The sequence below is a fragment of the Gallinula chloropus genome (assembly GCF_964237585.1).
Source record: "Gallinula chloropus genome assembly, chromosome: 13".
In the NCBI taxonomy this organism is placed as follows: Eukaryota; Metazoa; Chordata; class Aves; order Gruiformes; family Rallidae; genus Gallinula; species Gallinula chloropus.
Genome location: NC_140098.1, coordinates 8937552 through 8963052, shown reverse-complemented (window position 1 = coordinate 8963052; position 25501 = coordinate 8937552). Strand labels below are relative to the sequence as shown.

General features: G+C 41.0%; 1 long non-coding RNA gene across 2 annotated transcripts in view; it reads left to right on the top strand.

Annotated features, from left to right (window-relative positions):
• LOC311196327 overlaps nt 1-25501 on the top strand; it is an 81783-nt gene that overhangs the window by 45220 nt on the left and 11062 nt on the right. For both annotated transcript variants that reach the window (XR_014617572.1, XR_014617573.1), the window contains exon 2: nt 19760-19828. This is a non-coding gene — a long non-coding RNA (uncharacterized lncRNA). The remainder of the gene's footprint in view (nt 1-19759; nt 19829-25501) is intronic.

The window sequence follows — 25501 nt, the reverse complement described above, 5'->3', positions numbered from 1 at the left end:
CCTCTAGTGGATTATGAAGCAAGAATTTATAAAAGTGAGCATCTTTCCTCAGACATTTTCTGTCACTCACTGTGAACACAAGAATACTGTAGGTACCGTGCTGGTCCATCTATCTGTTGTTATCTCTGTCCCCCTGCTTGCTGCCTCAGGAAAGTCTGCAAAACAATGCTGGCCATAAACCTATGGTTATAAAGTGAGATGACTGCAGCATTTTTTTGGCTGGGCTTGCTGTCTTCACTCCTTGGCTGGGTCAGTTTGATTGCTGCTTCGGAATACTGATGTTTCTTAATCGTCCCCCTTTGTTTTCTCGTTAAGTGAATGGGTGAATAATTTGCCACACATTCTCTGTCTATCCCATATATTGTGAAAGGAGAGTTGAAACAATACACACGGTGCTCGTTTCATAAATTTGTCATTACAGCATAATCAGATCATTTGCTCTTATCCTGCTCTCGCACAGGCTGATTCTGTATTCCTGGGGAAAAGGAAAAGAAAAAGCCCACTTGGCTACAGATTTTCACTTAGACCAAAACTGCAGAGGAAATGATGCGCAAGACAGTTGTGTCCCCAGTTTGCAGAGTTCACATAGGTCAGAGGAAAACCATAAAGACTACATGTGCAAATGGCCAGATAAATATGCAACAGTACATCGGATGTGTCAACTGGATTTAGGATTGTAACAGACATGTAAGCAATTAGGGTATTTGCTAGTTCAAAATACTCACATGAATGAACCCACATTATCTTCTGAAAAGCATAATAATATGTAATTGCAGTAACAATTCCTCTTCCATTATCTCCTAGACATCAACAGTGTGTATGTTCTATAATATCCTGCACAATTGATAGCAGGCAAGCTCCTCAGTAAGAGAAATACTCCCAGATGTAGTAATGTCCCAACACTGTGGCTGTTACCTAATATTAAAGAATTACAGTAGAAATGTTTCAATAACTAAGTAGAAGCATTTCAGTTTTTATGTGGCATAGATTGCCACTGACACTGCCAAGCAGCTTTATAGAGTTCTAAATCTTCATTCAATGCCCCTTTACATCATTTGAATGAAGATTTAAACCTCAATAAAACTTTCTGAGTGCTTGTGGCCATCTTTGCTTTATACTAATCAAAGTGGGGTACAAGCAGACAAATGCACTGTAGTACACGTAATGATCAACGCTATATCTAGTGACATTTTCCTTTGTAAGATGGGTTGTCTTAAAGGCTCTTTTCATGGATGGTGCAGCAGTACACACAAAACCAGGCATTTATATCCAGTTTTATGCACCTCTTTAAAAGATTGCTTTGGTTGGGTTTTTTTGGTTTGGTTTGGCTTTCCCTATGTCGTGTTTATGTTCTCTGTAACTGTTTCGAATTAATTTCATACTTGGAAAATATTTGGGAAAAAATAGTAAGAAAGAAATACAAGAAAGCTGATATTTACAGGGAAACTTTCCACAGCATTACAGCTTCATTTCCTTGTTTGCTTATCAACCTCCAACTGTAATTAAGATATTACAGTGCAGCGAGTGTTGGCATTGAATTGGAAGCTTCAATGAAATTCTATTTCTAGTTAAGATATTGGCTGGGAAATTCAACACATGTTAGTGCACAAATGCACACACAAGATATGATGGAGTGGCATTTGAAAGAAACTTTACTGTGATAAAATACCACTGATAGAATATATGTTTTCTTTCAGAAATACAGCTACTCTCTCAGGAAGTAGTCTGAAAAATAAATCACCAGTCATTGATTTGTGGAGAGGATTCGGTGTTTAGATCCTCCTAAAGAGGAAAGACTGCTGTGTGGGTCTGAGCTTCCACAAACCTCCACAAATGCAAAGGAAAGCACAGCTTCCCTCCTGAAGTTTAGGCTCCCACTACAGGGCGTTTCTTTATTTTTTCATTATATATTTCTTTATATCAAGGGTTTCTTTTCATTACTGAGGTCTGTGAAATTACTCTCCTTAAGCAGTTACCTACTATCTGGACCCATATAGTTCTGTACCAGGACTTTGTGTTCAGAACTGTTACATGCTTTTTATAGATACGTAACCATCATTAGTCTTCCCATTGAAAAGCAACAGTGAAAAGCAATGCTTCCTTGGTAGGGCTACTAAGAGCATAGTGTGGCAACTACTTCCTAAGGAGCATACAGTGGATGTAATCCTTAATCTGTGTAATCCTTAAAAGAAATAAAAATATGAGAAGTATAACTAACAGTAACTGATGCTGCCAGTAGAGTTTAGAAAAGTGTCTAAAAGCAGTGGTAACAGTGTGAAAACCAGGCTCTGGTTATTTTTCCTCATTCTTTAATGGGAATTTTAAAAAAGATCAAATGTTGAAACTGGTCAGGCCTTCTCAGCAGTCAGGCTGGTCCTCATTCTGTGAAAGCCAACATGTAACCTGAAAGGGGAGTGCATCAGCTACCAAGGCACTCAAAAATGGGCTTCTCACAATGCTCTGATGAAACCGTTCCACTTTTTTCCAAAACATTTGAGCTTTTATTAAATCAGATGGAACTGGATGGATTCTTTTGCCTCCTTTTGAGGGAAATAATCCTATTTCCAGTTCCTGTGTCAAGAGATGCAAAGTTGGTTGAGGTCTGTAGAAGAGACACCCTCCTCAGAGCCCATGGGTTCATGGCCCCTTGGAGAAGAAAGAGCAGCAGTAGCATATCCTTCTTCTTGATGATTTCTGCCTCAAAACATTAGCAAGCACAATGATGTTGGGTCACACTCCTTGTTTCGGGTTATATTAAACTCTGGTTTTCAGCAAGCACACTTTTGGCCCAGAACATGTATTTCAGTCCAGTGCTGATATTCCCAGATGCTGCAAGAGACACCACATTTCCAATGGCATTTCCATCCAAGGAGCCTGAATATTGTCTGACTGTGAGTTCTGCACAGTTGCTGCCTGTCGGTCCTGCTTCTCCTATGCAATACTCAGGGCTTGCCCCACTAATGAACCAGAAGCCTGGGTCTGAAAGCAGAGCAAATGGTGTTCTCACTATGGGATTAGGAAGGAATTGCTGTATTCCTTTATTTGTGTTGGCTCCTACTGAAAGCTGGCATCACCAGCTGAAGTGATATGTTTTTGAATAAAAGCCTGTGATAGTGGTGGCAGCAGTTTCACACAGCCAATGAAAAAACCAAAAAACTATGAACTATGTTGTTTGTGATGAAGCATCTTTGTACGTTCTGTGTTGCAGAATCACAAAACCAAAATAGTCCTCAAAAATGAACTAAGAAGCCCAACCTCCCCCAGACTTCTTTTACATACAGGATGTTGAAAATAAGGGTAAACTATGGCCTTTTTAACCGAAGCACTGTAGCCTTGTCAAAATCTATGGACTTATCTCAACTTTCACCAGTGAAAAACCGGGCCTGAGGGTTCTGTCTAGAGATTTGCAGCTAAAAGAGTGACATCAAGTGAAAAAAAGTACTTTCTCCTTTTGGGTCCAAAAAGAGGACTCAGTTTAACATCATTTCCAAAGGATTGATCCCAAACAGTAGGTTGGGATGGGGGGAAGTGTTAAGCAGTATTGTCCCTTCCTTTCCCTTGCATTTTTTTTGTAACAAACATATCACCTATATTAAGGTAAACTGAATCTATTAGACAATTACCTAAGGGGATTGCAAAGCTGGGGTCTGCATTATAAAGCAAGTGAAGTTATGACAGCTGTGACCCCAGAGGAATCAAGGCTGAATAAAGACTGTCTCCATTGCAGACAAATGATGATAAAGTGATCCTTTTAGCCAACAGTCAATGGAACCTGACAAGGCCAAACCTCCAACTAATGAACAGCCCAACCTTTGCTACCAGGGAGATGTACTGAAAGTTTAATCTCAATAAGCATCAAAATACATTTGCCCAAACATTTTTAACAAAAGAGTGGCACATATCATTAAATGGCCATGAAGTTAGATGAGCGAGGAGGAAAATAGGAGGGCGGGGGTGTGTGTTCTTACTGTATCACAGGTGCACAAAATTGCCTTGATAGAACAATATCTTATTTTTCTTCTAAAATTGAATTTCAGATGGTACCTACGTCACACAGACCTAATAATACAGAAAGCAATTGTCTCAATGATTCCTATTAAATCTGTGCATTTCCAGATCCTTATAGAGTAATGTCAGTTACAGAACAATGTCAGGCTGACGGACGCAGCACAGCGTTAAAGAAAAAAAATCATGCACACAATAGGCCAGCTGCACATTAATAAATATGTAATGTTTGATTAAAAATATGGATCGTATTTTTCCCCCCAATTGCTGACTACCCCTAAGGCAGAAGATGTGATCTGGCTCCCACTGACGGGTTTATTTCTTGCTTGCTTTGAAAATACAAACTAAAATGTTTTCCTGTCCCAGCTGTTTCCTATTGTTCATGTTTATCAGCTCAAAGGGTGAACAGAGGAATAAAAAATACGCTCGCATTTCAAATGTGCCAGTCAGTCAATCTATTGTTAAAAGAAGAAAGCCTAATTGTCTGTGCTGGCAAACTTCTTTTTGGTGAATGTCCAGTTTTTAAGAAAAGCTATTCAGCTGTGCCATTTGTTTAATACATGCATAAAAAAGCACATAAAATCACAAGTTTTCTGTGGGATGGGGGGTGGGGAAAATCACATCTATAAGTTATAGCCTTGAAACACTAAAGTGTCTAAGTAATAGTCTGTGGATTACTTTTTTTGGTTCTTCATTAATCAGAATAATTAAGTGGCTAGAAGGAATTTTCATGGAATAAGAGATAAAGATGTCCTAAAATTGAAATTTCCTCCCTTCTCCAAATCTTACACTTAACTTTGCACCTTTGAGAAGGAACACTTCTTTCAAATTATTTCATCAATGCAGTGGTTAAAGTCTTTTACAGTTATATTCACTGGAGTTTTATGTTTTTATTTAAGCTACTACTGGTCTTGATTTCCTTCAAAAATCTAGTCCTTCAGACCTTCATCCTAACAAAAAAATGGGAATTAGGGATGGGAGAGAGCAGAAACTATGGTACTGCACAGGAGAATCTTCTGTTTGTTTCCAACTTCTGTGATAATTAGATAGCTCTATCCTGTCTTTGACTTGCTCTCCAGCTTGTGCTGGCAGTGCTACTCTTCCAGTTTTCAAACCAAGCTCAGCTAATCAGAACTGACACTCATTTTACACTACGCAAATGAGCAAAAATTTAATTCACAGACTACTATATTGACCAGGACTCTGTTAGTCCATCTTTCTGTGGCTAGCATTGCTCTTTGAAAGCTTTTTGAGGAAAGGGTTATCTTTAGTTCCTCTGTTGCACAACACCATGCACAAAGCATTCTCACATTCTGAAAATTAAAAAAGAATCATCAATATAACAAATGGCTGTGATGTTTGCTAGGGGCTTCCCTGTTCTGCTAAGCTTTTCTTCCTTTTGATGGGGGATGAAACAAGTGGCATTATCATCTAGCTATCACCCCCTTGTGACACTAAGATGAGATGTCACTCACAGCAAATTGTACAGATCTTTCTTACATGAGGAGTTCAATAACTCCTCATGACATCTAAATTACCATTCCTGGGTGCCTGGGTTAACACCTTGCAGAAATGAATAAGGCAATAAGGTAATTGTCCCAAGTGCTCTGTAGATCGAAGTAGATGCTTTGGTCACCCTGACACATTTCCCTGGAAGTCTGTGAACCAAATATTGCCTCAACTTGGAAACTGGGAATCAAGGGATGAGCTACTTCACTCAATAAACTGAGGCCTTGGGATTTTTCTAAGTCTCCCTTTACTAAGAATTACTGGCATGTATGAAGATATTTCATGCTGGGGAAGGCACAGTGAACTGGTGCTATGAAGAGTCAGTTCAAAGGTGTGCATGCACACCAGTAGAATTGTAATGGAGAGTCCTTAGTATCTCTGGCAAGTAACGTAACGCAGTGTCATGGGCTGTGGTCTGTAGGACACTGTTCGAGAAACACATTGTTGAAATGCTGCTTCTGTAATTGTTAAACCTACGTGTCATGCTAAAAATCCATTGATGTGCATTTTTGTGGACAAAAGAGGATATTTCATGGCCTCTTTTTTGCTTTCTGTTTGCTGAGCTATAGCTTATATATGCTGAATATGTAACTGTCAAGTCAATACAAAATCCAAGCCATCATTTCCAAATGAACCATACTAAGTTAGGGAAATTGAAGGGTTATGAGGAAAATACTAAAATTAAATACAAGACTTTAAGGTAGATTTTACATCATCTTTTTCTGACTTAAATTTAACAGTCTTAACAGTACATGCAGTTGTCTTCTCTTTTAGAAAGTGTCTTCACAGTCTTCAGTGAAGCTCGGATATATCATAAACTCTGTCCCCTTTCAGCAAGTGATGTCAGGCAGTTTTGGTTGTGTATTGGTGAGATCAAGACACCCCCCCCCCCCCCCCCATGGCAAACCATTTCAGAAAAGAACAGTTATACAGATGTATTCCAGAGAAGGTAAAACCTAAAAGGGAGAATTACTGAAAAAAAAAAAAAAAATCATTACTGTGCAGCAGGTGGAAGGGAAGCAGTCAGAGAGAAAGGACACGTGCCTGAATTTCAGCTATTTATTTGAGGATTTTCATCACTGCTTCAGGGACTTCTTAGGCAAAATACCAGCTACACAGCTCCAGGACAGTGTACCTTGTGAGAGCAAGCAGGCATCAGGTGAGGGACCCCCTAAAGAGGAAGTTTGGTGGCCAGAAAAGCAAACAGCTATGCTGGGAAGGGGTGTGAGAGGAGCCTGCAGACCCTCTTGGGGGAACACAAGCTCTCCTTTACTCTCCAGGAGCCCCAGTGATGGAGCTGCTCTAAGCCAATTCAGACTCTTTCTGTTTTCAAAAATTATGAAGAACTGTGTTTTCTTCTATAAACTATTCAAGCTGCCACAGCTGGACAACATGCAACAGTAAAGTCTGTAGATGTTCAGGGCAATTTCTATAAACCCACTATTAATATTCTGTAGCTTCACTACTAAATTGTAACAGGCTTCTCCATTAAGGATGAAGAAAAAAAATTGGCTTAAATTCAGTAATTGCTGAACTGCCAGTTTCAGTTAGTAGATTATGAACTGTTTGTCACATTAAATCTGCCAGATTTGGGCAGATATTGCAATTTATTTGGTTTTTCTTTTCCCCCCACCCCCGAAAAGAAACTGAATGTAAGAAAGCATCCCACAGTGTGATGATTCTGAATTGACACTTAAGGCATCCTCCTGTATTTGCTTGAGGATTTCTCTGCATTGATACGGTGATGTAACAGTAGTCGAATTTCTTGAGATCTGATAAAGCATCAAGCAATTGCTCTCCTGAAAATACTAACTCATACTGATTTACAGTAACTAAAATTCCAGATGTTGCTGGTTGGTGATGTTCCAGCTGTAGAGATCTTCACTGTCCAGTGATTTGTGTAATGGTTTGTCCCAATCAGTATAGACATAAAAAAAGATCAAAATGGATCAGAGTTCTTGGTGTGTGCTTGGCCCTAGTTCAGAGCAGTAGCAAATTGTATCTCTTGTAAGTATTAGTCAATACCATATATGTGAATATGGCCTCACAAAACCAGCAGAGACCTCTGTTTTAGTCATCTGAAATAGCAGGTCAACAAGTGTAGCAGCTGGTGGAAATTGCCGCTTCTCAAGCACCATCCTGACTTACCTACTGCAGCCACAAACACAAAATGGTTTGCTGAAATCACAATCAGTTAAGAATTTACTGACCTTCCAAAACAGAGAGAAATTTGCAGAATGATTCCTTAGTAATTGTTACTACTTACTGAGTAATTGTTACCTATTTTTAAGGTTTGACTCTTCCAAAACTGATCCACAGGTTAAATTCCAACTCCTACTAGAAGCACTCTACAGTAAATTCCTACCTGAATAACTGCCACCTTATTTTAAACAGACACCTTTTTTTGTTTTCCAGAAGGGGGAAAAATTAATTCTTTCAGCAGATCCTTCCCTGGTTTAAAAGAATATTTCTACACAATAGTTTTTCTTTAATTTTTTGTATAAAAAAGTAATTTTCTCAGTATGAAGCTTTTCTGTATTCTTTGTCCTTTGGGAGACAGCATAATTGGCAAGACTTGGCAGAATTAGTGATATTACTGAACTTATAATTGTCTAATGTCATAGTGTCCTAGATGGAAAGTCGATACATTATGATGTTCTTCAAGTCAAATTAATATAATGTTAAATGTTTGAAAATTTGAAATGCCTGTTGGAATCCCTGCAGACCTACATTTAGCGATTCAGAAGGTAGTGGCAGAGGGAAGTTGGCTGCTTTTTCTCCCAAGGTAAATCTGTCTTTTTCTGGCTACTTTCTGTTTCCACCCTGTCAGACTTTGTGACAAAAATTTCTGGTGTGGCAGGTTTTACTTCAGCGACTCAGAGCTTTTCCAGGAATTCTGAAGGAGACGATAAAACATAATGTACTGGTGAACAGACAACATGTAATGCACCTTTTTAAAATTATATTTAGGTTTTTGTGCTCTCCATGACAGTGTCAATGTTATCCACCATACAAGAATTTTACGCGATGGACTCTACACTCTGGAGCAAAAACTTTGGACTGGACTGTGATGTACTATAAATAAAACACTGGCACACTTTTTTTTTTTAAATTTAAAATATCAAGTACAGCACAGCAGGAGATCTTCAAAGCAATTAGCACAACTTGGGTCTCTTTGAAATCAAGAAACCTGTTTCCCTATGGGTCTGTGTCATTCCTGGTTTGGAAGACAAGTTTATAGACTCCAACAAAATGCAGCAAATAAAGCCCATGTTGTGCTTTATATAATTTTCCTACTACGATCAGAAAGAACAGATTTCTCATAGGCTGTGTGGACCATCTGTTACATACCAAATGCAGTAAGGGCTAAAAAAATCACTGTCTTTGCCTCTGTGGTACTTTCCTTGTAGATGACATGCACTATTTTGTTTTATGCAATATACTATAATACCTTGCAGTAATGTGAACAATTCATTTTCTCAGAAATCATGGCCACCCACCCAAAGAGAGGACTTTTGACATACCATAATGGGTGTTATGAATGGTTGGTGTCAAGAGTTGCCTAGATATGCTGGTAATGAGCCATACTTTTGAAGAGTCATAATCAATCATTCTTCATTTAGAAAGTCAGATCCATCAGCCTGACATCAAAATGTCATAACCCATTGATCTCACATTGCAATCAAGGATTCTCAACCATTATTAATGGCATTCAACTACATCAGCAATCCTGGTTTTCATTTTAGTGGTATCATTTAAATCACTGAAGTTAGTGGCTACATCCATTCATCCTTTTCTTAATCCATATTAATAGTTTCCATTAATTCTAACATAGCTGTTCTAAAACTTCAAGCTTAAATCCAATATTATCTATGTACAAAATACAGAAGACAAAACACCTGTGAGCCAGAAAGAGCTGAGCGGATTGGATTCCCTTCTGGGGGTCATTCTACCTCTGCTCTCATAGTTGGTGATGTCAACACAGTCTTTTAAAGAAGTTACTTCCTGCTATCTCACTGCTGCCCATCTGTTATTCCTGTATCTCCCGATGACATGTCACCAGTGGTAGTGACAATTTCTTATCCACTGCTGTCAGGAAAAGAATAGCTTAGGAGCTTGGAAACAAATTTCAAACTAAAAGTTGCTTTGAAGTTTGATCTGCTATTCAGTGAAGCACAGTGTAGAAGAAATAGTAAACATGTCAAGATAAAGGGAGGTAAAAAAGGAGTGAGAATGGTGGAGCATGAGAGAGGCAGCTTCATTTGCATACATATCCAACGTGCCTTCTAGGCACAGATACTTAAGAGACACATATCCCTGTTGCAGTGTGGGATTTGGATCTGTGATTTAGGTTTAAGGAACATAAATTGTCTTGTTAAAGTAACTGTTGAACCCAGAGTGTAATTTTTTGCTTAGTGGGACATTTTCTGCAATACAGGATTTTACAGCAACCCTGTTACAATATCTAGGAACAGTCAGGACTCATCTCTTAATGTTAAAAGGGTTTGTTCCCGTTTTCAATTTACACTTTACACAAATTTAATTATGACTATTTAAAGTGACTCTGAGGGAAAAAAAAATAAGGTAACGAGAAGACTATATAGCAACATCTGATTTTTTTCAGCCACATTATTTTTAATAAAATCAAACATCCCCATGGAAGGATTCATGTTTGATAAGCAGTTCTTTCCTAGTAGGAAAGTATCCAAATAATATATATTTTTTACCTGGTCTAATAATTGACAATGAACTGGGGTAGGCAAACGATAGTTTGCCAAGTCCTACAAGCCCCCTCTTGCCAGCCAACTCCCTGCAAGACTCCCCCTCACAGCAACAAGTCTGTGGAATCAGGCCCTTTGTTTGGATCAATGCTCATCCCTGCAGGCAGAGCTAATTGGCTAATTCAATCACACTGGCTATTTAATTAATAAGGAAGCCCAAAATTCCACACAAGATGAAAGGATGAAGAGCCCAGGAATGACCCTTGATAATAATAAAAGATAATTACAAACAAGAATTGCATTATTCAGACTTTGTTATTGACATGATAAGCACTGCCATATGCCATGCAAGCTGTGATATGCACCCCAGTGATCGTAGGTATAACAAAAGACCTTAGGTATAGCTGCTTGCTGTATTTCAATGCAAGTATGGCTTCAGGTGAAGAACTAAACATTATATTTAAACCCAGAAAAAAGAAAACTTTGCAGCAGTAATGATGGGAAAGCAGCTTGGACACTTTGTCGCCTGTGTTCAGGTAGAGCAGTGATATTTGTAAGACCATAGAGTCTTTTTCTGTGTAGAAAGGCCAGGGATATGAATTACTAGATTGAGCTCAAGGGAAGCCTGGGCTGGCAACTGTGCTCCTGAGTGATGCATGGAAAAAAAAAAAAAAAAAAACCAAAACAAAACCCAAAACCAAACCCAAACAAAAAACACCCCTACAAAATTATTATCTTAACCAACAAAAATAGATGCTCTATGAAAAAAATGCCAGGTTTTCTTTCTGAAATAAGTGAGAAACTGCTGGAAAAGGGGTGGGGAACTATACTGATTTTAAAAGCAGGTTCCTAAAATCTAAACAAGAAGTTTCTGCAAGTATGAAAAATTTCCACAGCAATGTTTGGCCTGTTTTATTTACACAAGGCAAAGAAGTCACTGCTGATCCCAGTGAAGCAATATGTAGGGGCTGTCCAAAAGACACTGGGCATGGAGAAAAAGACTAGGTCCCCTGGGACACCAACCTCCTTACGAATCTTTAAATTGTGTGCTAGTTCTGAAAGACTTCCAAGCTCTTCCGAACTGCAATTAGAAAATAGAGATTTTGGCTTACTTTTTGGCTCCCCCTTTCAGTCCCTGCAGACCTTGGGCAAGCGACACATAGCAGTGTGCCCATTTCTTTCTCTTCAGACTGTACAGAAGGTAGGGACCATCTCTTCATCTGGGGGTAGCACAGATCATTCCCAATCTCATTAAGGTTTCTTAGACAATGTCAAAAGTTTTATAAAATCTTCCCCAATTCCTAAAGACTTCCTGAGTTGTAGTGCTCATTAAAAGTCTGAATCTGAGAAGCCAACGTATTTGATTTGTAATGAATGTAACCCTTCAGTAAGATCACAGCTGTAATGTTACAGAATCAGTCATGTAAAGAATAGTCCCTGCAAGAAAACCTGCCTTCTCTTTTTTCTCTTTAACCTCAATAGAGCAGTTCTTTTGTTAATTACAGTTACTGCACACTGTGATATTGAAGTGCTCTGTTCTCAAACATATTCTTATTTATTTTAGTCCTTTTTTTCCCAGGTAATGAAATGTCAGAACCCTACTTTTTCTGGTTTTGTAGTATGTTGATCAAAGTGACCTTTGCTTTGCAGCAGACACAAATCAATATAGCGCTCTGCAGTATTTGACAGATAAAGGTGCAACATATAATAAATGGCAATCACTGACGAGGAGAGCAAGAAAATACCTGCCAACTTCAGTTCATACCGGCAATTTTCAGACAATGCCACATGTTATGTTCAAAGTAAAATTCATTTGTCCATCTAATAACAGAGATGGGGGATATTAAAGGACTCAGTTTTGTTAAAGAAATGTTTCATCTCACAGTAATAATTCAGAGTCCAGTCAGGGTCTGCAGTGGTTGGTTGCAAGTAAAGTTATTACATTTTGAAGACAGGTTAGAAGAGCAATTTTCCTTGCCATAAAAGAAAGGGGGAGAGGAGGGAGGGGGGAGGGAGGGCTGGGGGAAGGACTTTACCCAAGAAATGCAATAGTAATTATACACACACACAAACACAGTCTCATTCTTTCTCACATACAGATTGTCTTAATATTCTAAAGGAGCTCTCCAGTATAGTGTTTCACAGCACATGGTTTGATTTTCTCATATTTTTCCAAACTTGTTGATACAAATGTGACCAGTTTCTATTTAAATGCTCAATTGCAAGTAGTATTTGTCAGGGATTTGAATTCTAATGGCAGCTTCAGACCTCTGTAAATGAAGTCTATGTGTGCTAGGGTAAATTTCTCTTTCACCATGACTTGTCTTATTCTAAGTAACACAAATAGCTTAACATGAGAATCCAGCCCAAGTAGAAAGCAAAGCTGGGTTTTACCCACTGTGATGAGTCGTGCTCAACTGTATCAGAAGTGAAAGCCAAGCAGCAGCTTTTTACAGTGCAAACACAGGCAGGTCAGCCCTCACACTGAGTCACAGCAAAGCAGGAGGGAAGCTGGACTGTGTGAACAAAAGCTGTTCCCATCATGAGAGACTGGGGCTTGCTTGTAGCTGCTGTACAAGGAGCTACAGGCATCAAGGCACCCTGTCCAGGGTGGAGTGCTGGGTGCTCCTTATGAAGGGACTAACCCTGTCAGACATCTCTTTTATTTCTTAAGACATAAGTGTCTGTGAAACAATGAAAAAAACCTGCTTGCAGGACCTTGTAGTGAACTTGCATTGCCTTGTTTTGGCACCTAGAAAACATCTGTATTTTCTTCTTCTCATATGAGGTAATTTTTATGTTACAACTGAAAGGCTCTTTTATATATCAGTGGCTCACAATGTGTGTAAGCTTACACTTACATTTGAGTACTTGTGCTGTTACAACTACTTTTTATGAAGCTGTTGATAGACTTCTTGCAAAATAAAGGCTAATTCACAACAAACTTGTGGCTGTTAAGAGCCATTTGAAGACACACATCTACTTTATGAAGCCAACACTTTGGTTCCAAAACATTGATCATGTACATGCAAGTGCAGCATATCCATACTAGTGCCTTCTGTGTGCAAAACCAAAGATTCCCTAGGCTATATATTAGCTTTTGATTAGGATTGTCAGGATATGACCACTTAGTAAAGTTCTGGGCTCACAGTCAAATTCAGTTGACTGAACCTGGACTATAAAAAACAGCTGGTGCACCAAAAGTAGGATAGTAAGAGGACGATTCACCCTCTGCAAACACAGTCCCACTTCAGCATGCTGACCAGACCACATCATCTTGTACTGACATAAATGGAAAGTCTAGTTCTAGAGCATAAGTAAAGCACCCCAAAATAATGAGAGGAATCTTGGTGACCTGCTCCGGAGTCTTTTTAGTTCAGTGATGGTTCTGTCTTCCTACTCTTTTTCAATAGAAATACTGTATTACTTGTACTTGGTCTTCTGTGATCTGTTCAACATAAGACAGTTGACGCTGCACATATAATACTATACAAATGTCTGTCTCTGGTTACTGCTGTGCCATTTTTGTCCTGTTTTCTCACCCTGTCTTTATGAAGATTTAGTTTACCTTTGCTCTTTTTTTTTTTTTTTTGACAAAATATTGAACAGGGAACAGCTGTTTTGTGTCATTTGTCTGCAATAATGCCAGACATTTTCCTACGCTGCTGAATGCATGATTAACCTTAAACTGATCCTACTTCTGTGTATCATTTTTCCTGTGCCCTGTTGTATTAAACTGTACCCATCATTACCTGTGAAATATCATGTAGCCTACTTCATGTTCACCCGTTCTGAGTTTCTCACACTCTCAAGCTTGTGCAAAACAATTCTTTCTCTGATCATTAGACATTTTGCCACTCTATGTACTTCCTGCAAACCAATCACTTAATAGCGGTCTGTAAGGAACTATTAATAGCTTCTGACCTCTCCAGCCTGGGAAATGTTGTCATACAGTTCAGCAAAATATTTTCCTCATAGAATGTCCTTGTAATTTGAAATGACCCGGTAGAGAAATGATTCCATACTAAATTATTGCTGTCTGGCATGTTGTCAGGTAGCTGTCAGTTAGGAAAACACCACATTCATTCCCCCCCAACTTGGATGTAGTTGTTCAGCTACTGTAAAGTGTGGGCTTGGGGGAGGAGAGAGTCTCTAAACATCATAACCGTGCTGAGGGGATTGTCACCCCAACTGGCAAATGCTCAACTGTGAGCAACAGATTTATTACCTGACATAATTAATTGCCTAGATAGTGACATTTCCCATATTATAGACAATCGTGAATTATGAGCCCAGCTGCTAGCCTTCTCATTCACTGAAATCGGTTGATAAATATGTTTATTCGAGGTCAGCTTGGCCTCATCCATTAGAAATATTGTTTTTCTAAACATTACATTGATTTAATTTAACTCTAATCAATTTAAAATGGTTCTGACAATTAACAAAAGCTTCAAATATGACCTTAAAGTAATAGGATTCATTAGCTATGTTTAGGATTAAACTTATCCTAATAGGGCTATTTTTCTTCCGAGGGCATGTAGTAGGCCGACCGGTGGTCAGTCAAAATGAAATCAATTATTATAAATTATACAGTTTGGGTTGATTATGTCGTGCTTGCTAATTTGTATAAATAAGGACCTCAAACAATAGAAGCCATTTATTAATAACTATCTGTATCCCAACCTGTATCGCACTTTATGTTACAGCTGCAGGATCATCTGTTACCCATGAAGTATTATATTCTCTACTGCTAGGCATATATGCTAATTAAACCCATAATTAATTGTAACAGTTATAGTTAAAGTCAAAATGCTGACAGCCTTTTTGGCCTATTATTCATGGTAATCAACTGATTCAAAAGGCAACATAATCAACAATTCCTGCACAAGCCAGGGGATCATAATACAACGGCAGCACCAGTGACAGCTGGCACCCACAGGTCTTCGGGTACAATAGGAAATATAAACCTCTAGAATTGCAATGCTCCAGTATGAACAGTGCCTATTGTTTTTCTGGGACAAAATACAAGCATAAGTCCTATTTAAGAACTGAATCCCTAGTGCAATGGTTAACAGAACTGCACAAGAGCCATGCCCCAGAGAGCCCACCCTGCTTTCCTGGGCTGGCAGCAGCACTGAGGGTTCGGTACCATTGTCTTCTGGTTGTAACCCCTCACCGGTCCTGTCTCCACCTGCAGCAGGGCTGCATCACATTAGGGATGAGAATTCTGGAGAGTGTTGTGAATATCAAGAACAGATTTTATTTGCTCTGTTCTTATTGGACATACTTCTGCTGAACACTGGACACTGCCCAAAAGGCATGTGCCCTCTCTGGCTATGTTATCTGCAGAAAGAGAGGTACGTTACACTGTGCAGGTGCCCTCACATTGCCTACATACATCTGGCTGTACATCAGCCATTGTACCTGTGGAAATCCCTTTTATTTTGTTCCCACAGTGGATTCTGGCCCCACAGCAGCCCCAAGAGGACAGGGTGGAGAGAGGAAGGAGAAGGGGAGAATATGACCATTGTCAGCAGAGATCCACAAATACTTTTCCAAGACTTGATCTGAAGCAAGTGTCCCATGTGGGCACAAATTAGGCTGCCTCCAGTGTCCTGAGCTCTTCAGCAGGCCACCAACAGTGAAAGAGGGAGTAAGGTCAGAATTAGTGACACGTTTAGCAATGACACCTTGCAGCCCCAGTGAGGTGCACTACCAGATGAGCCATCCAAACCTGTTGCATCCACCAGGTAAATGTCTCTTTATGGGTCTCTACTTGCTTTCCTCCTCAATTTAAAGACAATCGAGCTATCCATCATTGCATGTGACCTCAGATCACAATCTCTTTCTGAGTCGTTCCCTTTGTGGTCAGGCACGCTCATGGCCAATAGCACCACTAAGCCAGCAAGTTTATACATCCACAGCTTCAGATGTGCTGCTGCTTAAACAAGGTTAGCCATGGTTTCATTACTAAGATTTACACTGTCAGTTACAGAGATGCCCATCCAATCCTGTAACACAAAAATTTATGGGTATCACAGAGAAATTTTTATTGTTAGGGCTTATATAGAATGTGTGCCCTTAGTGACACATTTTTAAATAAAATATATCGTACTAGTGATTTCTAATGCTTAAAATAAAATAAAATAATAATCAACTTTTAGCTGCAGTTTCCCCCTGGTTATTGAGCTGAACTTAATGACTGGCTGAAAAGTATTTGTCAACACAACAGCTGGAGAGCAACACTTTCTTGTAGCTTTATGTCACAGCATATGCCAGCCACTCAGAACATGTGATAATTCAACTGGAGCTGGTACTACAATAGCAGATGGGTTGAAGCATTGTTATTCTCACTCTAGCTCCCAGCCCTTGAGGGATCACTAAATAAAATCAAAGCAGATGGACCATTACAAGCTCATTTGTGTTCACTACAAGCACCTCAACCTCCAGTTGTGATATACTGCACCTTTGTATAAAATGACATGTATGGTAACATGACCTAATGAAAATAGCATCAGACTTGGCAAGTGAGGAATGAGGCTGGGAAATATGCACAGATCTATTTATCACTGAGTTCTTACCTTGCAGAAAGGGCTCATTCCTCCCCCATTCCCCCCCCCCCCCCCCCCCCCCCCCCCCCTCCCCCCCCACACACACACACCCTCCCACCCCCATGTTTATCATTTAATTTCCCCACACTTGTAAGAACTAACAGAGGTGCCCATTGGTTCTGGCTGCAGCATGTCCATGAGGTTTCCAGGCCTCTGCAAAGACAGGGTGACTGCTGCTAAGCACAGTGCAAAACGCTTATTCACTCATTTCTACACACTGGTGATAAACACATTAATCCAGGTGTCCCATGAGTGGCAAGGCTTTGACCACCTTGATACCAATATCTGGAGGGGCGGGGGGGCGGGGGGGGGGGGGGTGTGTGGGGGGGGTGTCAGGACTTGGATGTACTTTTCTCAGCCTGATCTTACTATGAGGTCTTTCATGACTCTGCAGTTTTGAGCTTATGGGGGATTTGACGTTTGCTCCAATGAGCTCCAAAGTGTTTGTCTGTGAGGTCAATCAGTATCCCTGACCAAACCATGGTGTTCCAGGGCTTGGGAGTAATTGTTTCTAAAGGATGAAAGTTATTAAAACTGTCACTTGTCAGGAGAGGGATCCTGTGGGACTTGCTGGCAAAGTTAGAGGAAGTGCTGAAAAATTCTTCCTGCATCCTCAGTGGGATGTTGGAGGCACATCTAATACTTGCTTAGAAACTGTAATATTCGATTAATGTTTCCTGAGCACAGCAATGAACCAGCAGTGTCACCTGAAGCCTTTTGTCCTGCAGTCCCCACCCTGGCTGTTCATGACAGCTCCTAACCTAAATTCCTTTCAAATTGAGCTTTCTATAGCTATATGTGTCTTTTTTCTGTCTGGTTGCAAGCAGCTTCTGCACACTACTCCAGGCAGCTGCACCCAGCGATGAGTAACATGTACTGGGAACTTACTAAAGTCTTTGGGATTTCTGTATTTTTTTTTCCCTGTCCAAACAGAAAATGTGGGAGCAGTCAGTAATGTGTTGTGGAGAGTTAGATGCGTTTGGGTCTAGCTGCCTGAAAGATCCCATACATGGCTATGTATCTTTACTAAATGCTCCATAGGTCAACAGACTGCGTCTCCCTCCTGCCAGCTGCTGCTGGGTTTTAAAGACCCAGACAGGTGCAGCAATGGGAAGCCAAAGAAATTGCTTCATTAGGGCTGATAAATACAGTTGAACTCCTGTGACTGCAGTCTGCAGGTTGAAAAAAAAAAACTTGTCCAGCTTCCTCTGTGAAACAGCCTCCTGCAGAGTGTTTGAATTGTGTAAGAACTGTGAATGGATCAGCTAATATCCCCCACCTGAGCCAGGAACTCCGGGCAGCCAGGCTCAAGGACAGGCCGGCCGGGCAGTTCCTGGCCACATTCATGGCTGGCTCGTTTGTTCTTCCTCAGCCCTTTCTGTTAAGTGTAGCTGCTCATCTTCAACTGTGACTCAGCCTGTATCTCTATCAGAAGCATGTGCGGGTCAGGTCAGACGTCAGCACTGCATCTTATCTGCTGGCCAGCTCTCCTATCGTCAGCCAAACTAATTTGCTGAGATAATTCTGTTTCCTGCCACCTATTACAATAAATCAACCACTGTAGCTTCATTGAAGTCTCTGCTAACTAATGAGCTACCCTTAAAAATTCTCAAACTGTATGCAGGGGAGGGAGAAAACCTTCTTCTAAATAGAAGAAAGTTTTAGATAACCAAACAGCTTGATGTTCTGGGCAATGCTGTGCCTCCTCAGCCCCATGCTAATGGATCATTCTTGCCAGAGTCATTTCAGACGGGGACAAAACCAGTAAATGCATCAATCATTCCTTTAAAAACAGATTTTTTTTCTGAACAATGTGATCTCAGATGGTGGAGCATACAGGTGAGACAGAGGGAGTGTGAACACATGTGTGCTTTCAAGAAAAGAGTAGAAGTATAATTACAAGGAATCCACTGTTGTGGCTATTGAAGAAAGAAATAAGTTCCTATGAAATGGTAACTCTCTGGTACTTTAATTGTAACGAAGCTAGAGGGTTACTGAAGAAACATGAAGAACCCTGGAGTGTGCCCACTGCAACAGGAAGAACTCAGGGCAAAAAGGTGTCAAGATCATTCTGCTTTTTCCTACCAAGAGCAGTAGCCATATTACAATTTACAGCCACATTTAAACCATACTGTTTGTATTGTTTTATTCAGATTTTGTATTGTAAAATAGTGATTTTTTTTTTTAAGAGTGACTTTCATCCCACACAGAATTTCAGTATTTTTCTTTTGACTTTTCCTGCAGCTCAACACTGTTTTTTGTGACATCTCTGCTGGGATACAACTCAGTCATGCTGCACTGCTTAGGTTACCAAAGGGAGCCAATGCCTCAGCAACACAGTTGGGTTCTCTCAGTCAGCCATTTGTCAGAAGGATGTTTAAAAATAATTGTGCATCCCTTCCCTGTTTTTAAATATTCAGAGGAAAAGTCACAGAAGAACTGATAATGTGACAATAAGGCTGAAGAGCAGCATTATAGTGTGAAGTCATATATCCCTTGGTTTCATTTACATGTTTAGCAGCTGCTTATTTCTCCAGCACAGAAAGATCATTACCTGACTTGTAAGAAGAGAGGGCAGGTCTGTTCACCTTTGGGCAACTAGCTCTGCATTTATTACTAGTTGCTGCCCATCTCATTATAGATTTAATTGCTACATTATAATTTATTTATTCATTGATTTATTGTAATGGATGAGTAGAAACAAAATTACCTTTGCAAATTACTTTCATAAGTGGGAAATTTACATGGTTTTAAAAAAAACAACACCACAACCCAACATGGAATGTGAGATGCTACCTAGTGAAAAAACATCCTATTGTGTCAGTGCTAGCATATACAAACTGGTCTTGTATATACCTAACTTCTATGCAATTAGCCTTACATTCACAGATACCTCTTTTCTTTGTGGAACAGGGAATCAGGTGAAAATGAAGGCTAAATGGGATGGGAAGAGAAGACTGCTCTCAAATCATAACCCCAAAGGTAGGTACTTTGGAAAGCCTTTGGCTGAGCCAGAGCTGCTTTTCTGTGGTGTGGGTGTCATTTACAAAAGCTGCACTGTGCAGCTCCTGCCTTCAGGAGTTACAGCTGTCACTGCCTTCAGGCAGAGCCCAGGCCAGTGCTGCGGCCCAGCTGCCTCATGAGTGGCAGTGGCTATGATGCTATTTGTAGAGCTGGGCTCATGAGAGGACTTACAGCCACATTCACTTTCAGATTTCTGAATACACAGGTCAGTCAGCTGCAAAACTTGCACATTAAGGCCATAAAATAAATATAAGGGGTTTCTTTAGAGGTTTGATGTTGCTTTGTTGTTTTTTTTTTCCCTTTATAAATGTGTTTATTATCTTTGCTCAGTTAGTTATAAAATGCATCACCTCTATTTGTCACTACTTACAAGTACCAGTAGTGATGGCTGAGCCAAGGATGGTACTCCACACCCTTTCCACTGATGGGCCCAGGAGTTCTGCTGCCACAGGTCTTCCCTCTTTGCTTCTGTCCACATGGCCACCCCAGCACCTTGAGGTGACTCAGTGACCCTTTTTTCCTTTTGATTTTTCCCTACTGTCCCTTTCTCCAATAGCTTGTTTTACACGGCATGGCCATGGCCCATTGAGCACCTCTGTGCTGCAGCTACAAGGCCCAGCCAGCACCCAGCATGCTCCCAACTGCCCTGTGGGCATGGGGACCTGGCCACATCACCCAGCGTTGGCAGCAACAGCAGCCTTGGGCATCCCATGCTCCCCAGCATTACAGGCATCAGCAGGCAGCCCCCAAGGGGTGCGAGGTGGCCACGTTGCCTCCTGCAGCTCCATGGCGTGGCCTCAAGGTCCCACCGAGGTCCCCCTGGAGAGGGGGCTGATGCCAGCCCCCCCTCAGGGTGCTCCCTAAAGAACCCAAGCATTGGTGGTGTCACATAGGAAGTGCCCTACCCTGGCTTCTATCCCCAAAACCCACCAGCTCAGGGGAGGTGAGCCCCCGCTTCCTGAGCTGGCCAGGAGTGATCCCTGAAGAAAAAAGGCGGGGCCACCGGGGGCTGCGGCCACACGACTGGAGTCATCACCGGCAGCTGGACCCGCTCCCCATGCAGCCAGTGGAGACTGTGCCAGGGCTTTTTCACATTAAAGGTTTTGGTGTGAAAAAGTTAATACTGCACTGAAGCTGTTGCAGTGTTCATTAGCTTTCACTAAGCTCTACTGCTGCCCCAGGAGCCCCTAGGAATTTTACATCCCTCCGCAGTACCTGCTTGTCACTCACAGAGCAGTTTGATTTGGATCTGAGCACCCGCTCCAGAAGGCCCTGGAGCTGCCTTGCCCAGAGCCAGACCGGGTCTCTGCTGAGCCAGATGCCAGCCCAGCCCCAGCATCGCTCCCACAGTCCGCTGGGATTCCATGAGCTGCCATGGGCTCCACCAGTGCCATAACTGCATGGCTACAATTCAGAGCTAAAGATTCGGCCTAGGTTCGACAATATATGTATATTCGGTATTTGTACCGAATTACATTAGCTCAAAAGTCGGCTTAGGAGCAGCGCTCCAGAGGTGGGATTGCAGCAGCTCTATGGGCTCATACGAGTGCTCATCCGTGTTAGTAGAAGCCGTGAGCTGGGAACCGGGAAGGTTCCAGCTGGTACAGGCAGTGCCCTCGTGTGACGGAATACGCGAAATACAGGCAAGCCTCTGGCAGCAGCTCAGCTCTACTGGCACCAACATTGATGTCACTGCTATAAAAATGTTGCGTGAGCTGTATCTGAGCACCTTGGCCCTAGTGAGTCACTGGGGGGGGGGGGGGGGGGGGGGCGCTTTAGCTTTTAAAAAGTCAAGTAATACCCCAATTGCGCATCAGAAGCTCAGTTTAAAAACAAACACTGCAGAAGTAGGTAACGTTTCCTGAAAATACTTTTTGGAAGTTATTTTTACAAGTGTTTAAATATTTATACTAAAGATGTTTTTAAAAATACTTACGTTGACACCACTCCTCCTACAGTCCCAGTCAGAACTTGTTCATTATTGTTATTATTACCTGTACTACAATACTCAGGCAATTTAAAAAAAAACCCATGTGACACTCCCCAAGCTTCAACCCCTAAAGAACTGAATAGAGGTATGAAAATAATATTTTTAATGACCATTAATACAGAAAGAGCACACGGTACCTTCCTTCCCAGCAGCAGCCAATTCCACTCTACTGCTGGGGAGAAAAAAATTAACAAAAGTTAAGGCTGGTTGAAGACAACCTGATACAGCAGTTGGTTTCCCTAACTCGTTCTTGGACACAACCTTTCTAAGTTTAAGAGACTGTGTGCACAAAAACATGGGATGTTTATTTAGCAAGACACCAGGAACAGAGAAAAGCTTGCCTTGTTACAATGATAAAAATACACAAAGCTTTTTGGGCTTCTGCTTTTTACACCAACTCGGCTCTGAAATCATAAAATCCCAGTTTGCAGCATGTTGTGCCTTAGTACTGTCCTGAACAGGCCCTCGCCAGGGAGCGGGGTGACCAAATTCATCTTTTCAGTGAGTATAAAGTGCACAAGAAGAGTAAGTGGATTGAAACAAACCCTTTGTGAGCAATTCCTGGTACGCAGAGTACCTGCCTAACATGTAAATCTCCCAGGCTGGTCAGTAAAAGACAGCACTACATTTTTCAAGAGCTCAGACTCAGTAGCACAGAAAGACCTTGACTAGAATTAGGTTTCTGTGGGGTGGGTTTTTTCTCTCCAATCATCTCCCACACCAGCCAAGCAGTGTTCTGACACAGTGTATTGGGTTTGGGCTTTTGATGTTCTAGTAATGTGTAAGGCATCACCTGCAGCTCATACTTTTTTTCTGGTTACCCTCTATGTTCAAACCAAACAAGTATCTAGTGGTGCAGTGATTTGTTCAGTTTTCTACTACTTTAACTCCTATTTCAAATAATGAGGAGAATAAGGTCTCAGAGTTGTATAGGGGTTGCAGGCTTTCTCCTGGACTATGAAAGTTTACGTATTATGAAATACTTCATGTTTTTAAAGGCAGTCAGAAACTGTATTTTCTGTGTGCCACTGTTAGCCATACTTAAGAGCCAAACCATGAAGGCATCATCTACATGCTATTAATTGATGGGCACATTCACCATTTCATTAAAAAAAACCCAAAGCCAAACCACAACCCAAAAGTACAACTGGTAAGGAGGTTCCCAAAGACACTAAACACATAAAAGGTGGGTGCTTAGTCACTGGAGTCTTTGGGCATTACATTTAAGAGCAACAGATGCTGTAAAATAGCTGTCTCTTCAAAACTGCCCCTTCAGTTTGCCTACAGTACATACTGAAGGCTAAAATAGTTTCTTACCTTTGTGTAGAGGTTATTTAACAGGTTTTCTTTCCCAGTGAATCCACTCTTCTGTCTGTATACACTTTGTGGTAAGGAAATAAAAACTGGGGGTAAATTTGATTTCCATTGCCAGATTACTGCCACTCCACTACAGTTCACTATAAAAACTTTTTGAATTAGGAGAAGACTTAATTATCAAAACCAACACTTTTTTTTAATGCTGTAGAAGACATCTCTGTCCTCTTAACTGATAAGCAATAAACTGTTCAATCATACTATTTACTGTTTTGCAGCAATGTGCAGCAGTACAAACAGGCTATAAAGTACTGTGTATTTGTCACCCAGAAGCACGTACAGAATGCATTTCAATGTCCACAGGTTTTTCTGTTCTCCAGGTGTACCACAGTAAGAGTTCACACACCTTTTCCATTTCCACACAAAGGCCAGAAGCAGCCAAGCAGTTCCTTTACACCCATCTATTTGTGTTCAGTTCTGCTAGTAGGATACGCTTCCTGAAAAACAGGGATCTTGGGTATCTGCAGCAGTGACAGAGAGCAGCTATCTTGCTACAAGATTGTTCATCTACAAAACTTTACTGAGGGTACCAAGTGCAAGCCTCCCCTCTGGCCAGAGCAGTTCCAGGTCTATTCGCCAAGTTCAGGCAAAAGAGGTAAGGTGACTGTGACTTGAGCTGGGGGGGGGAGGGGGAATTCAAAGAAAGATGGCAGAAGTGAGAGACATGAAGTTAGCGATCAGGAAAATCAGACACAAATCTAGGGCTAGGGAAGATAAAGAATCCAGACATTCACGTCGGTCTCATTAGTGCATGGGTGTGTTCAATCTGCTGGTAAAGCCTCACCCTTTGCTACTTGGTCAGAAGGGGGCACCACTTGCAGATCCTTTCAGTTCAAGAGTCATGATAGGGAAACAAAGGTAGCCAACAAGGTATGCCACTTGGAGGGGAGCAAGACAGGAGCCTGGAGTAGCAGTAGTGCCTTTTGTTCTGCAAACCCACTCTATTTAAAACCACAACTCGAGTACCTGGAGGCTGCAGCTGAACTTCCTCTTCAATACACAGCCCTGGGTGGGTACCAGACCTTCTGCTCAGCCTCTATGAGTGTTCTCCAGCCCATTTAATAAGTACAAGCAGCCTAGCCTAGACCTCGTACTAGTTTGGTTTTTTTTTTGGTTGTGTTTTTTTTTTTTTTTTTTACCTTGGTTGCTTCTATAGCATCTTTGTGAACACTTCTGAGCATCTGCTGTGCCACAGCAGGAGCACAGGTAGACGAGGAAAAGGCCAATATCCCCACCACTGACAGCTGAATCCATCACCTCTTCAGGAAAGAGGTCAGGAGCCCATAGCAGCACTGAAACTAAAGAAAAAGCATTTTCCCAAGGAGCACAGACACTAGATAAATAAGGCAAGGGAACATGGAAGCCAGGAGACTATTAGAAGCAAAAGCAACAGTGACGCTTTTAATAACTTCCTTGCTCTTGAAAAGTGGGGGAAAAACCCTAGAGCACACTTCATGCAGCAGCTAATGGAACAGACCGAGTCTCTCAGCAGCCCTCGCTTTAGAGAGATTAGTCCTTCAAGCACTGTTTTCAAAGGTCTCCAGTACTCTCTCCCAAAGAAAGATCTTAGGTTTTCCAAAGAACACAGTAACCACATTTTCTACAATATGGGATCAGTCTCCATTGTCTTTACAACGGTGGCTTTTTCAAAGTGGCTTTTCTTTTGTTACATTTTGTGATCTATCCTTCTATAGACTTGATCCCAAAAAGGAAGCTTTCCATATAAAACATCTCAGAGTTGAAAAGGTACAGCTCTTCAATATGCAATTTGTACAACCAGAATTTACTGTATATATAGAATTGCATGTTTGCTAGTCAGTGTGTAGATGGAAGTAGCTAAAAAGCAACTAGAACAGCAATATTTCATTGCAAACAGGAACCAACAGACTTCAGAATACACTATGTTACATCAACACAGGTTTTGCAGCTTTTCAAGTTGGTTTTCATTAGGTACTTGGTATACAGTAAAACTCTGATCTATTTTTATTTATAGTTTCATCTTTCCAGGCAGGTGTTTAAATGCACTAGCACTCCTGAAAGGGAGTCAGGCATACAACATACTTCCCAGGTAGTAGCTTAATGTACTGTAGAAAAGTCAGTTTTGTTTTACCAAGAACTAGAATCCACTTCAGTAACATTCCCTGAGGCAATCCACTATTTCATTGTTTTGTCCTCAAATCATTTGTATAGTTGCTGCTCTGTTCCAGACTGCTTTGTTTCTTTAAAAAGACACTTAGAAAAAGACATCTGTTAACTTTCATTGCTAA